Here is a 16,431-nt window from a genome sequence, read left to right on the forward strand (position 1 = left end):
TGGCATGCGTGTTACTATTAGCATTTTGTGATGTAATGTTAAATGCTACTGCATATTTTTATAATTTGTGTTTTGCAAAAAACGTATTCTCAGTAAAGATTACAACTATTAGCCCTTCCTCCTGAGTGTTTATTGGGAAGCTGTTCGCTGCCTGCTAAGCCGTTTACTCTAAACACATTGGCCCAGATTCTAAAAGGGCTTACGACGGCTCAACGCCATGTACGCCGTTGTAAGTCCTAATCTGGGCCGTCGTATCTATGCGACTGATTCTTAGAATCAGTTACGCATTAGGGGTGCAACGGATCAAAAAAATCACGGATCGGATCGATCCATGGATCAGGAGTCACGGATCGGATCGATCCTCGGATCAGCAAAAAAAAAAAGGCAAATCTTGTTGCACCCACCTAATCACTATCCACCCCCCTCCCTCCACCCTGGTGCCACCCCCCTCCCTCCACCCTGGTGCCACCCCCCTCCCTCCACCCTGGTGCCACCCCCCTCCACCCTGGTGTACAGACATGCTCCCCAGGTGATGGTGTAGCTCCTACCTGCAGGTGCAGAGCTCACCGATGCTGTCTCCACATGTCTGCAGGCAGTTCCGGGTCTGTAGTGAGCGCGCCGAGGCGGGGAGGCGTGTCACGCTGTGCTCTGACAAGCACACGGGGGTGGAGCAAGATGGCCGCCGCTCCGGAGCTAGGCCTAAGCCGGGGACTTTCCTCCGGCCGAGGCTCCGGAGCGCTCCGCGGATCGCGTGGTGTGCCGATCCCAACGGGGTGACCCGTTCGGATCACGGATCGGTGACGATCCGTTGCACCCCTATTACGCATAGATATCCATTCGATCCGACAGGCGTAAGGCTCTTACGCCGTTGGATCTTAAATGCATTTTTTTTTTTTGGCCGCTAGGTGTCGCCGACGTCGTTTTCCCCGTCGAGTATGCAAATTAGCTAGATACGCGAATTCCCAAACGTACGCGCGGCCGACGCAGTGAAGTTACAACGTTTACGTTAGGCTTGTCCCGGCGTATAGTTGCGCCTGCTATATGAGGCGCAGCCAATGTTAAGTATGGCCGTCGTTCCCGCGTCGAAATTTAAAAATTTACGTTGTTTGCGTAAGTCGTCCGTGAATGGGGCTGGACACCATTTACGTTCACGTCGAAACCAATAACGTCCTTGCTACGTCATTTGGAGCAATGCACCCTGGGATATTTTTCGGACTGCGCATGCGCATTACGTTCGGCGCGGGAACGCGCTTAATTTAAATGCTATACGCCCCCTACCCGCCTAATTTGAATTAGGCGGGCTTGCGCCGGGTTATTTACGCTACGCCGCCGCAACTTTACAGGCAAGTGCTTTGGTGAATAAAGCACTTGCCTGTAAATGACATACGTTACGCCGCCGCAGAGATACGCCGGATATACGAGAATCTGGCCCAGAGTGAGGGCAGAACATGAGGCTCCCATGCAAACCAAATCATTGCTCCTGGGTGCGTCCTTCCTCTCCTAAACTGAGTAAACTTTGACCTTTACCATACAGAAATCTGTCAGGGATCTGTGAAAGTAATGTGATTTGTGATCATGTGACGTGCGGAGGAACGGAGTGTAAATACCAGCCAATTTTCTCCAGAGCTCCTAATGGGTGGAATGAATTTTGCTGCATGCTGGTGCCAAGTTTCCACCCCCCAGGGTCACTGCAGGTGTGGAGAAAATCTGTGTATGAGGATATGGAGGAGAGATGAGGAGGAGATCCAGGAATCGGGATAAAGGTCAGGACTAAGGATGAGCTCTGGCGTGTTCGCATGCTACACGTGCAGAGCCCGCCAGGAAGTGTGCACGGCGCTGCGCTAATCACAGCCAGGGAGACATTTCCCGATCTCTGCAGCCGAGCATCGGGACAATGTCTCCCTGGCTGTGATTAGCGCAGCGCCGTGCTCACTTCCTGGTGGGCTCTGCACGTGTAGCATGCGAACACGCCAGAGCTCATCCTTAGTATTAATCATCAACTGATCCCACCCTGAAGGGGTTAATCTACATATTACCTCCTCTGCCGCCAGTTCCTGCAGTGTCTCCTCGCTACGTCTTACCAAATTGAACTTTATGACTGTACCTGACAATACTTCCTGTCTATTTTCCATAGAGACTTCCTATCTGGGTAAAGGTGAGATCACCACCTTGTGGAGCTCAGAGGAACTGCAGCTCAAGAAACGTCTCATAGTGTGACCACATCCTTGTGTTGTGTGTGTATGTACTGTATATAGGGTTGCCACCTCATCCCTTTAAAAGCGAAAACATATTAATTACACAGGTTCTCTGGCTGATTAAGGTGCTGCTAATTAAACTCACTTGGTGCCTTATCGACATTAAATTAGCCTCAGAACCTGTGTAATTACTATTAGGTAGATTCACGTAGGGGCGCCTAAAATTAAGGTCGGCGTAGCCTAGCGTGTTTACACTACGCCGCCTTAAGTAAGAGAGGAAAGTACATGATTCAGAAAGCACTTACCTCCTTACTTAGGGCGGCGTAGTGTAAACACGGCGGGCGTAAGGGCGCCTAATTCAAATGGGTTGGGGGGGCGTGTTTAATGCTAATGAGGCTTGACCTCACGTTTTTTGACGTTTCTCTTACTGCGCATGCGCCGGGCGCCTACAATTCCCAGGGCGCATTGCGGCTAAGTACGCTGTACGGGCCTATTGATTTCGACGCGGACGTAAACGACGTAACTCCCGATTCGCGGACGACTTGCGCAAACAACGTAAAAAATTCGAACCTCGCGGCGGGAACGGCGGCCATACTTTAACATTGTTATTCCACCTCATAGGTGGAATAACTTTAGGCCGCCTAAGGCCTTACGGAAACTACGTTAATTGACTGCGGCAGGCTCGCGTACGTTCGGGAATCGGCGTAAAAGCTCATTTACATAATCTACGCCGGCCGCAATGGAAGCGCCACCTAGCGGCCATCCAAAAAATTGCAAGCTAAGATAGAACGGCGCAAGCCGGCCTATCTTAGCTTTGTTTAAGCATATCTCTGTTTGAGCATACGCTTAAACAAACGCCGGCGTAGATTCAGAGTTAGGTCGGCTTATCTACTGATAAGCCGGCCTAACTCTTTGTGAATCTACCTATATGTGTTCAGGTTTAAAGGGATGAGGTGGCAACCCTAATGTATATCCTTCACATTTCTCTCCTCCCTGAGTGTGTATGAAGAGGCGGAGCTCCTGAGTGTGTATGAAGAGGCGGAGCTCCTGAGTGTGTATAAAGAGGCGGAGCTCCTGAGTGTGTATGAAGAGGCGGAGCTCCTGAGTGAGTATGAAGAGGCGGAGCCCTGAGTGTGTATGAAGTGGCGGAGCTACTGAGTGTGTATGAAGAGGTGGAGCCCTGAGTGTGTATGAAGAGAAGGAGCCCCTGAGTGTGTATGAAGAGGCGGAGCCCTGAGTGTGTATGAAGAGGCGGAGCTCCTGAGTGTGTATAAAGAGGCGGAGCTCCTGAGTGTGTATGAAGTGGCGGAGCTCCTGAGTGTGTATGAAGAGGCGGAGCTACTGAGTGTGTATGAAGAGGCGGAGCTCCTGAGTGTGTATGAAGAGGTGGAGCCCTGAGTGTGTATGAAGAGGCGGAGCTCCTGAGTGTGTATGAAGAGGCGGAGCCCTGAGTGTGTATGAAGAGGCGGAGCTCCTGAGTGTGTATGAAGAGGCGGAGCTCCTGAGTGTGTATGAAGAGGCGGAGCTCTGAGTGTGTATGAAGAGGCGGAGCCCTGAGTGTGTATGAAGAGGCGGAGCCCTGAATGTGTATGAAGAGGCGGAGCTCCTGAGTGTGTATGAAGAGGTGGAGCTCCTGAGTGTGTATGAAGAAGCTGAGCTCCTGAGTGTGTATGAAGAGGCGGAGCTCCTGAGTGTGTATGAAGAGGCGGAGCCCCTGAGTGTGTATGAAGAAGCTGAGCTCCTGAGTGTGTATGAAGAGGCGGAGCTCCTCCTGAGTGTTTATGAAGAGGCGGAGCTCTATGTGTGTGTGAAGAGGCGGAGCTCCTGAGTGTGTATGAAGAGGTGGAGCCCTGAGTGTGTATGAAGAGGCGGAGCTCCTGAGTGTGTATGAAGAGGCGGAGCCCTGAGTGTGTATGAAGAGGCGGAGCTCCTGAGTGTGTATGAAGAGGCGGAGCTCCTGAGTGTGTATGAAGAGGCGGAGCTCTGAGTGTGTATGAAGAGGCGGAGCCCTGAGTGTGTATGAAGAGGCGGAGCCCTGAATGTGTATGAAGAGGCGGAGCTCCTGAGTGTGTATGAAGAGGTGGAGCTCCTGAGTGTGTATGAAGAAGCTGAGCTCCTGAGTGTGTATGAAGAGGCGGAGCTCCTGAGTGTGTATGAAGAGGCGGAGCCCCTGAGTGTGTATGAAGAAGCTGAGCTCCTGAGTGTGTATGAAGAGGCGGAGCTCCTCCTGAGTGTTTATGAAGAGGCGGAGCTCTATGTGTGTGTGAAGAGGCGGAGCTCCTGAGTGTGTATGAAGAGGCGGAGCTCTGAGTGTGTATGAAGAGGCGGAGCTCCTGAGTGTGTATGAAGAGGCGGAGCCCCTGAGTGTGTATGAAGAGGCGGAGCTCCTGCTGGAACAGCGGTCGGAGGAGGAAGCCGAGTCTAGGAGGGAGACTGACAGAAAGCGCAGCAGACTTGCAGGAGTGAGCGAGGAGGATCCATCGGAGGTGAGGAGAGTGGGAAGGATGTTGGTGACTCTGGTAGATGAAAAGCTGGGAGTCATATTGCTCTGGTGAGTGGGGAAGCACTACTAAGGGGGCGCCCTCACCATCACGTGTGTAAGAGGTGGAAGAAGGCGTGGCTACACTACAGCTGGCACAGTTTGGAGCACCGAGAACTTTCACACCTTATCAACTTTTCATTGATTGGTGGATTTTTTTGAGAAAAAAAAGTTTGTTGAAGTAGATGCAAAGTGGAAGCAGTGGACTTGCAGAGAACACTATATTGAGCACAAAATATTGTATGATTACATGAATTTGCACAGATTTTTACTTTATTTAATATAGCAGAAAATATTATAAGAATAAAGAAGTAGGTGTAAAGTGGAAGCAGTAGATCTGCAGAGAATATTATTGGGGCCCCTAGCACTTTATATATGAATGTCTCCACATATTTTAGTGTATTTGTGATAATTGATGGGCGGCACACACAATAGGACAGCGCTGTGACACATAATGCTCTTCTAGGTGATAAAGGGAAGACTTACCTTTGTTACAGCAGCAGTCCGGTAGAAGTTATTTCTGGAGGTATTTGAGTTGTTACACATAGCGCAGGTTTTTTTCTATTTATATTGGGGACATAATTGCCCAAATCTGGGGATCAGGAGCCATTTCCACCCTTTACTCTCGGCTGGGGTTCTTTGTATCCATATAACAGATGTTCTACATGACTAAATCTCACATCAATTTTACTGCAAATCAAAGGGGCCAAAATGTCTCCCCTCCCCCCTCCCCCGAGCAGTAATATATTTCTATCCCCCTTGGTGGGAGTGGAGATGACCCATCTATAAGGATATACAGTACATACATACAGCACAAGAATGTGTTCACCCGATGAGATGTTTCTCAGGGCTGCAGTTCTTCTGAACTCCACAAGGTGGTGATCTCACCTCTACCCAGACAGGAAGTCTCTATGGAAGATAGGAAGTGATGTCAGATATAGACAGGAAGTCATCAGGAATAAAGACAGGGGGCCAGATTCACAAAAGAGATACGATGGAGTATCTCAGATACACCATCGTATCTCGGATTTTTTCTGGTCCTATCTATGCACCTGATTCATAGAATCAGATACGCATAGATAGGGCTGAGATCCGACAGTTTCACACTGTGTTACACTGTCGGATCTTTTTTTTTATTTAAAAATGGCGCCGCTGATTTACACTGAATAATATGTAAATCAGCGAGATACGCGAAATTCACGAACGTACGCGGACCCGACGCTGTGTTCTTACGTCGTTTCCGTAGCGGTTTTCCGTCGTATACTTACCCTTTCTAAAAGCAGGGGTAAGTATTGTTAAGTATGGCCGTCGTTCCCGCGTCGATTTTGAAATTTCCTACGTCGTTTGCGTACGCCGATTCACGAACACGCGCGTCGCAAGTCCCGCTCACGTCGCAACCACTGACGTCCTATTGACGTCAGTGGGAGCAATGCACGCCGGGAAATTCCCCGGACGACGCATGCGTATTTAAATCGGCGCGGGAGCGCGCCTGATTTAAATATGACACTCCCCTAGCCGCGGAATTTGAATTCCGCTGGGGGAGTTAGGATCTGCCGTCGCAAGTTTGGAGGTAAGTGTGTTGTGAATTTGACACTTTCCTCACAAACTTGCGAGGGCGGATCTTAATTCACATAGGTTACACGGATCTAAAGATCCGCTAACCTTTGTGAATCTGGCCCAGGAAATTCCACGTGACAGGAATTAAAGGAGAGATTGCTAGAAGTGGCTGCAGAGGAGGTAATAAGATCTTATTTTCTATTTACACCCAGTAACCCCCGTCATGTCCGTCCTCTTCCTCCATAGTCACTGTGACGTCTTTTATCTCCAGCAGATGATGATACACACACCCATACCTCCCAACTTTTTGAGACGGGTATGAGGGATACCTATCAGCAAAAGTTTAAAGGCATAGGACACACCCCTTGCCACGCCCCCTTAAAGGAGAATTGTACAAAAACATTGGTTAAACCCACATATGCTTTTTTTACCACTTTTATTCCTTTATATTGGCTTTTGGAATTTACAAATGCAGCAATTTAGAAATCAGATGAAAGGTTTAGCACTGGAAAATACTTTTTGATAGATAAAAAGTGCCCCTTTCACACATTGGAGGGGGATGGGGAATCCTCCCCGATGCACTATTGTATTCTGACAATGGGGGGTGCTCCTCCGCTCTCAGAATACACAGATCAGTGATGAAGCTATTGGCTGCAGCTGCTGATCGAGTGACTTTTATCCGGCAGTGACCACACATGGATGGAAATGTGACCGATCCCTGCTGAACCAGCTGAATTTCCATGTATCTATGGTCACCTTAAGTGACTTCCTCCCCTCCCCCTCATCTCCTTCATTATGTAAGTCATGCTTGAGCTTAGTCCCTTGTCAACTCCCGTTTGCAGGAATTCTAGGATTTGGTAAGGATCCGGAGAGATGTGATTCCAACCTTTGAGTTGTGCCAAGTGGGCGAATTTTTCCCAAACTCTGGTGTAGACAGTGTTTGTGGTGATCTTCCTGGCCTGCATTAAGGTTGCTATCACTGCCTGGGAACATCCCTGTTCCCTAAGTCTAGCCCTCTCAACCTCCAGGCTGTCAAGTGGAGCCTGTCTGGAGCCGGATGGAGGAGCTGACCTTGGTGAAGGAGGTCTGCTGAGACCGGTAGGTGGATTGGAGGTCGGGTATTGAGCTGCAGGAGAGTCGTGAACCACGGTCTCCTTGGCCAAAATGGTATTATTGCGATCACTGTGGCTGATGACCTTCGGAGCCGGGATAGAAACCTTGCTATCAAGGGAGTTGGGGGAAAGATGTACCCCAGATTGAAGTCCCATGGATTAGGAAGACAATCTGTCCCCTCTGCTGTCGGAAAGGGTACTCTGGAAAGAAACCTCACGCATTTGGCATTTGCTGGTGTTGCTGCCAGGTCGATCTCTGGAGTCCCCCATGCCTCCGTCAGAATGGAGAACTCACGGAGGTTCAGAGACCACTCGTTGTTCGAACGAAGTTCCCTGCTCAGGAAGTCGGCTAACGTGTTCTGTGCCGCTGGAACGTATACTGCTCTCAGGTCTAATAGGTGAGCCTGTGCCCATTCCATTATGGGTTAAACCTCGTCCAGTAGAGTGTGGCTTCGGGTACCGCCCTGTCTCTGGACATAGGCTACCGCCACCCTGTTGTCCATCCGGATTAGAACGGTCTTCTCCTGTAGCAGAGGCGCGAAGGCTAAGAGGGCCTGGAACGCAGCTCAGAGCTCTAGTATGTTCGAAACTATGCCCCGAGCAGGGAAGTGCCACGGTCCCTGGGCTGTCTGGTCCCGGTAGTGAGCTCCCCAGCCCTTCTCGCTGGCATCCGATGTCACGATCTCCTGACTCGGAGGAACTATAGGTCTGGATCTCCTGAGGTTGGGGGTATATGTCCACCACAAGAGAGCGTGCTTTGCTCGACTGGGGATCCTGATGTGTTGGTGCATTGAAACTCCGTCCCACTGTCTTAAAAAGGTGTTCTGAAAGGCTCTCATGTTCCATTGGGACCACTGTATCATGGGGATAGTTGAGGACATTGAGTCCAGTACGCTGAGGCAGGTTCTGGCTGACGCGAGTTTGGAGGACAGTAGATTCCGTACCTTCCGAACTAGAGGTTCCACCTTCTCTAGGGGTAGTTGTACCCTGTTCCGTTCGGTGTCCAGCTCTGCCCCCAGGAATGTCATCACTTGTGAAGGTTGCAGGCTGCTCTTCCGCCAATTGATCAGCCAGCCGAAACTCTGAAGGGTAGAGATCAGGATCTCCCGCTGGAGGAGCAGACTCTCTTGGCTCGCTGCTAAAAGCAGGATATCGTCCAGGTAATGATGCACCCGAAGTCCCCTCTCCCTGAGGAGTGCTATGAGAGGTAGGAGGACCTTCGTGAACGTCCTGGGTGCCGAAGAGATGCCGAACGGTAGGCATCGGAATTGGAAGTGATGTTGGCTGATGGAGAAGCGTAGAAACTTCTGGAATGCAGGGTGAATTGGCACATGAAGGTAGGCGTCGGAAAGATCCACGGACAACATCCAATCCCCTAGATTCACTGCCAGACGAATAGACTGGAGACTTTCCATTTTGAAAGCTTCTATCTGGATACTCCTGTTGAGTCGCTTGAGGTCAAGAACGGGCCGAAGATCCCCTGATTTCTTTCGGACCAAAAATAGAGGGGAATAAAATCCCCTGCCCCTTTGGTGCGAAGGAACTTCTACAACAGCTGCCTTCAGAATCAACTCTGAAACATATTGAACGAGAAGCTTCCTTTTGTCCGGAGAAGATGGAATCTTGGTGGGTTGGAAGACGGTGTGGGGTAATGCCCCCATAAAGTTCCACTTGTGATCCTGACTGATGGTAGAAAGAGTCCATGGGTCCTTTATGTGCTCTGACCAAACTTGTGCAAAAGCCCTGAGCCTGGCGCCCACCTGGGCTGGGTGGGCAGGCAAAACTTCAAAAAGACTTCGGTTGGTCCCCCGCGGTAATGGCCTTGGTCTTCTGAGTCTTTGAAAAGGGAGGACGAGTAGTTCTCCAATCTCTCCTAAACTCCCTGCCGGGGCGGTAGGTTCTGACTTCTCTGTATCTGTCAGGCAGATTGCGCCTGAAGGTAGGGCCCTTCTGAGGCTTGGGTCTCCTGTCCGAGGGAATAAGCCCCGACTTTCCTCCAGTGACCTTGGAGATCGCTGAGTCCAATTTAGCGCCGAACAGGTTTGTGCCATCGTATGGTATCTTGCACCAATTAGACTTCGATGCTGTGTCAGCGACCCAGGGCTTCAGCCATAAGGCTCTGCGGGCCATCACAGAGGCTAGCATGGACCTAGCCGAGGAGCGAATGGTATCTACTGAAGCCCCTGCCACAAAGTCGCCCACCAGTCTGATTTCCTGTAAAGAGGATATCACCTCCCCCTGGTCAGTACCTTCTAGAAGGGCCTTCTCAGCATTGGCTGCCCATGTGGAAATGGCTCTGGCGACAGCCGCCGTGGTAATAGCCGGTCTGCATGCTCCCCCTGCCGTAGAGTATGATTTCTTTAGTTCCAAGTCAATCTTGCGGTCAAGGACATCTCGGAACGAGACCGCGTCCTCTATAGGCAGTGTGACATGCCTGGCGAGCCGCATTAGGGACGAATCAACGATGGGAGCGTTGATGAGGGAAGAAACCTTAGACTCCTTCAGAGGGTATAATTTTGCCAGTTTATTGGACAAACCAGGCCGCTTATCCGTTTTTTCCCACTCGTCCTTGATGAGGTCCTCCAATTCCTCAATGAAGGGAAACAGTTCGGGGTCCCTCCTTAACTCTGGAAAGTATTTTCCGACCTTCGGCGGTTCCGCCACGGGTTCTTCCCAGCCTATGGCCTCTTTAACCGAGCGTGCAAAGGGTTCGACCAAGCCGAAATCAAATCCTGATATAATCTCATGTTCCTCATGATCAGGAAAAGTTCCTGCTAGCTGAGCATACGGACTGAAGGCTGAAGAGGTGCCCGGGGGGGGGGGGGGGTCATTGCAGACCAGAGGGGACACGGTCCAGGATGCTTCCTGAGCAGGCTGTCTTGTACTGATTCCAGCCTCCGTTTCCCTCTCCTTCGTTGCTTCATTAAAGCAGGAGTGACAGGCTAGCTTCCCTGGCATAGCAGTAGCACCGCATACCCAGCAAGCGTTTGCTGCAGGACGGGCATGGTAGTGTTCACGGTGCAATGAGGGAGACCGTCTGCGGTGGGACCGGCTACGACGGGAGCGGCTGTGGCGTGATCGGCTATGCCCTGATCGGTGGTGACGGGAGGATGATCTTGACCGACTCTTGTGGGATCTCCTTCTTGATACATGCCTGGATCTCTCCCTGCGCCGTGGGCTTGTGTCTCTAGGCCTGATGGGGCTGCAACACAAAAAGGCAGTGTTCAGTGGTCGGCTCTCTTTTTCCTCTTCAGTACTTACCCGTCTACTGATGGCCTCCTTACCTCGTTTGTTGGAAATGGTCTGCTAGGGCAGTGGGTTCCATGGAGAGGCAGACAGCAGCAGAAATGGGAGCTGGAGGAAACAAAGGAAGTGTTTAAAAAGGAAGAATAGGATAAATAGGGAGGAAGCCTGGAAGGGGAGAGGAGCTGGTTACCTTGGAGGAAAAATTCCCAGGGAAAACAGCAGAGCAGAAGCCAGAAAAAAGGGAAAAATACTTTTTCAGTTTTTAAATTCGGCGCCGCCGTCGCGGCGCTGATGATATCATCGCGCATGCGCAGTAGCGCCGCGCACGTCCCGTCGCCATTTTGGATGAGGGCGAGGGAGACTGTAGCATCATCAGAATGCTGCACACAAGCACAGAGCGGATGGGGGGACGCGGTGAGCGGGGGGGGGGGAAGCGTGGGACAATACAGCCCAGCAAGCCTGCAGCAAAAAGGTAAAGACATGAGGTTAAAGTAAGAAACAAATCTTTTAAATCTTCTTATACATGATGCAGAGGCAAGGATACCTGATAAAGAGGGAGACCCACTGCCAGTTTCTTAAGCTCATTTAGAGCCTGTAGATGCCAGGAATTGCCGGGATTTTAGCCCCTGAGACCACCAGAGCGGGGATCCCCCCATAAAGCTCATTTAGAGACTGTACAGGGGGGACTTCCAAACAGGAGAGGCTGAACCTGCTGGGGCGATAGCGGTAGGAGGCAAGCTGTACGTCCACGTCCTTGTCAGGTGAGGATAAAAAAAGAGAATGATGCCGGGTGTCTCCACTTCAAATTTATAGCTAACCAATCCTGTCAGGTTGTGGGGGCGGAGTCACAACCCAGTGTGTGCTGCCACGAATGCGTCAGGAAAGCAGAATGTAAAATGGCCACCAGAACAGGTCTATTTATAAAGTAGGGGGTATGTCCATGTGCTGAAATGTCTCAATTGGCTGTCCTGTACCACCTGATGGATGTGTCATTGGTCAAAGTTCTTCTCAATGTAAAATTCTCAAGAGGATAAATTCAGTTCCTTTAATCTTTCCTCATAGCTGAGCTCCTCCATGCCTCTTATCAGTTTGGTTGCCCTTCTCTGCACTTTCTCCAGTTCCCCCGATATCCTTTTTGAGAACTGGGGCCCAAAACTGAACTGCATATTCCAGATGAGGTCTTACTAATGATTTGTACAGGGGCAAAATTATATCTCTGTCTCTGGAGTCCATACCTCTCTTAATACAAGAAAGGACTTTGCTCGCTTTGGAAACCACAGCTTGGCATTGCATGTTATTATTGAGCTTATGATCAACCAAAACCCCCAGATCCTTCTCCACTACAGATCCCCCCAGCTGTATTCCCCCTAGTATGTATGATGTATATTCTTAGCCCCCAAGTGTATATCTTTATATTGATCAACATTAAACCTCATCTGCCACTTAGTCGCCCAATTAGACAGAGCATTGAGGTCGGCTTGTAAATTGGAGACATCCTGCAAGGACGTTATTCCACTGCATAGCTTGGTGTCATCTGCAAAGACAGAAATGTTACTTTTGATCCCAGACCCAATATCATTTATAAAGATATTAAAAAGTAAGGGTCCCAGCACTGAACCTTGGGGTACATCACTGATAACCTTAGACCATTCAGAGTAAGAATCATTAACCACGACTCTCTAAATTCTGTCTTTTATACAGTTTTCTATCCATTTACAAACTGATATTTCCAATCCTGTAGACCTTACCTTACACATGAGCTGTATGTGCGGAACTGTATCCAACGCTTTTACAAAATCCATGTCCAAAGCCACCCCTCTGTCCAAGCATACCATTTCCACCCCTCTGTCCAAGGTTTTACTTACCTCTTCATAAAAAGAAATCAGGTTTGTCTGACAAATTCTGTCTTTCATGAATCCATACTGTCTGTTGCTTAAAATATTTTTTCCCGGCAAGAACTTGTCTATGTGGTCTTTTATTAATCTCTCCAGTACCTTCCCGACTATAGAAGTTACACTAACAGGTCTATAGTTACTTGGTAAAGACTCTGGTCCCTTTTAAAATATAGGCACCACATTGGCCCTGCGCTACAATCCAGTGGTATCATTCCAGTCTTTAACGAGTCCCTAAAAATTAGATACAATGGCTTTGAAATGACAGAGCTCAATTCTTTTAGATCCGTGGGTGGATGCCATCAGGTTACAGGTGATTTATTTACCCTTATGCCGCGTACACACGATCATTTTTTGGCATGGAAAAAACTTTGTTTTTCAAAAACGTCATTTAAAATGATCAATTGTGGGCTTCACATCATTTTTCAGGTTCTGAAAAACGACAAAAAAAAATTCGAACATGCTGCATTTTTTAACGTCGTTTTAAACGATGTAGTTTTTCGGGTTGTAAAAAATTATCAAACCAAGTATCAAATATAAAAGAATCAAACAATTCAAAAATGATAAAAAGAGTGGTTTATAGTAGCTCGTGAAGGAGCTTGAAGGAGGATCTGAAACAGTGATGCGTGGAGTGATCACCTGAAAGGTGTTAAGTGCACCCCACACCGATCAGATGAGTGCACCCAAAGAGAACTGAAACTGTGGAATATCTCCCCTAGAGGGGTGGAGCTTACCACAGCCAGGAACAGTGTGTGTTATTGGTCCCTTGAATGCATCACTCTCAGTCCTCAAATACTGTCACAGATGGTCATAGGGGGACACATGAAATGAGACAGATAGACACAGATACAAATAATAGTGCAGTAATCTAAATATCAGAACACCCTATGTGTAATATGTAGATCCCCTATGGTAATGCCCGTACAGAGAAATCACTTGTAAATGAGCCAAAAAGATAGGTAAGCAGAGAGATATCACCGCAGTCACCGCCGTCTTTTCAACGCCAGAGGCCGCACTGGTCCTATGGAGCGTGGTGCTGTCATAGTTGAATCCGGCTGGTCGGCTGTGGAACGCAACTGTGCTTCCTTGTTGCGCTGTTGTAGCCACGCCCTGACGCGTTTCGTCACTTCCGACTTCGACAGAATTATCGTGTGTGGGCTAAAGCGACGTAAAAAAACCTGCACATGCTCAGAAGCAAGTTATGAGACGGGAGCGCTCGTTCTGGTAAAACTACCGTTCATAATGGAGTAAGCACATTCATCACGCTGTAACAGACAGAAAAGCGCGAATTGTCTTTTACTAACACGGAATCAGCTAAAGCAGCCCAAAGGGTGGCGTCATCCGAATGGAACTTGCCCTTTATAGTGCCGTCCTACGCGTTGTACGTCACCGCGCTTTGCTAGATAATTTTTTTAAAACGATGGTGTGTTTTAATGATGAAGTTGGGAAAACGACATGCTGAAAAATTACGTTTTTTTTTTCATGCTGAAAAATGATCGTGTGTACGCAGCATGATTCTGTTTAAATATTTGTGGACCATATAACTTTTGAGCCATAGGCTGCATGAAAAAAAAGAACATTACTGTAGTTCTACCCCTGCAGGAGCCGCTTTTTTGTTGCATAATCGGCCTCTTACCCCCAATAACAGTCTCTGCTCCTCTTGGCACACCTGGCAATAGTGTAAGTGCAATGAGCAATGAGAAACACACACGTTATGATAAAAAACAGAAATGGTCTTTACTGCAAAAAATATATAAAAAAATAAAAGGGACAGCATAAAAAAAAAGCAAAAAATAAATATAAAAATTAAAGCCCCCCCGTACTTATGCGCAAAGACAAACGCAAGCATCGGTCTCGTGTAATATGCAAACAGCAATTGCACCATGCATGTGAGGTATCGCCGTGAACCTCACACTGTGGGCAGTAATTCTAGCAGTAGACCTCTTACCTGTGTAAATCTAAAGTGATAACCTGTAAAGACTTTTAAAAATGTACGTAGTTTGTCCCCGCTGCACGAGCGTGTGCAATTTTACAGCATGTCATGTTTGGTATCTATTTACCCGGTGTAAGATCATCTTTTATATTTTAACATCATTTTTTTCATGTATTTTTTTCCCCCAAAAAAATTAGTTTGAAAAACTGTTGTGCAAATACTGTGTGACATAAAAATGGCAACACCCACCATTTTATTCTTGAGGACCTAGATATAGATATAATGGTTGAAGGTTCAAAGTAATTTTCTAGCAAGAATCTTTTTTTCATGTACACATAAAAGGGTCAGAAAAGGCTTGGGGCTAGATTCACGTACCTCGGCGCATTAATACGCTGGGCGCAGCGTATCTAAGATACACTACGCCGCCACAACTTAATTTTTTTTTTCGAATCCTCAAAGAATTTGCGCCGTAAGTTACGGCGGCGTAGTGTATCTTTGGCGGCGTAAGGGCGCGGAATTCAAATAGATGTGATGGGGGCGTGTTTTAAGTAAATACGTCGTGACCCGACGTAAACAACATTTTTTTTTAACTGCGCATGCGCCATCCGTGGGGGTATCCCAGTGCGCATGCTCGAAAATAAACCGGAACAAGCCAATGCTTACGACGAGTGACGTCATTCTATGCAAATCCCTATTCGCGAACGACTTACGCAAACGACGTAAAAAATTCAAAATGCGAGGCGGGAACGACGGCCATACTTAACATTGAGTACGCCTCATAATAGCAGGTTTAACTATACGCCGGAAAAAGCCGAACGCAAACGACGTAAAAAAATGCGCCGGCCGGACGTACGTTCGTGGATCGCCGTAACTAGCTAATTTGCATACTTGATGTCGAATTCGACGGAACGCCACCTAGCGGCCGCCGAAAAATTGCACCTTAAGATCCGACGGCGTACTAAGACGTACGCCTGTCGGATCCATCCGAGATGCCGTTGTATCTTGTTTTGTAGATACAAAGATACGGCGCGCAAAATTTGAAATTACGCGGCGTATCAAGAGATACGCCGGCGGAATTGTTCTGTGGATCTGGCCCTTGGTCTTTAAGTGGTTAGAAGAGTGGGTGATGTGTCTCAGAAGCTTCTAATGTTGGGCAAAAAATGCCAGAACAGTTCAAACACCCTCCAAATTACCCCTTTTTGCAAAATAGACACCCCTAGGTATTTGCTGAGAGGCACGTTGAGCCCTCCGACACCTGAGTGTCAGAGGTGTCGGAGGACTTGCAAGGTCAGGGCAACCAGTGGGGTACGGATCCTTTACGTGACCCTCATGGGGGTAGCACTACACCCCCATCAAGAAGGAGTATGCATGTGTTGCCCCCAGGTACCTCTTTTGACCAATCATTGTGTCAGTCAGTAGGAGTCATCTAGGTGGCAACTATAGACACCTGGAGCATGTGTCTGTGGGGAAGAACACTGCCAGCTGCTACTGCACTTAGAGACTCTCCATCAATACCCTAGATGTATGGCTGTTCCACCCCGACATGGACACAAGCACAGCGTCTGCCTCGCTCATGACGTCCCCCCGCTGCACTGTACAAGGCCCAGCGTTCAGAGAAGGTGGGGGGCACAGAAAGAACACTGATTCCGTCAGTTGATGCCAAAAGTCCCCTGGGCTGCCCTTAGCACCACTTCCAATGTAGGCACTCAACAAGGAAAAAGTGTAGGAACATATTGTGGAATAATACTGCAGTGCCTCATTATTGTGAAATCACTATGTGCAATAAAATACAACCAATATTCGTCATGCCTAGGCAAATGCTGGTCATATTCATTCTATAAATGTTTTAAAAATAGACCTCTAGGTGTTTGTGACCATAAAATATGGTCAATATTCATCACAGATGGGCAAATGCTGGTAACATGTGTTCAACTAAATTTATTTAAAAATAGAACTG

This window comes from Rana temporaria, chromosome 4 (assembly GCF_905171775.1).
Source record: "Rana temporaria chromosome 4, aRanTem1.1, whole genome shotgun sequence".
Taxonomy (NCBI): Eukaryota; Metazoa; Chordata; class Amphibia; order Anura; family Ranidae; genus Rana; species Rana temporaria.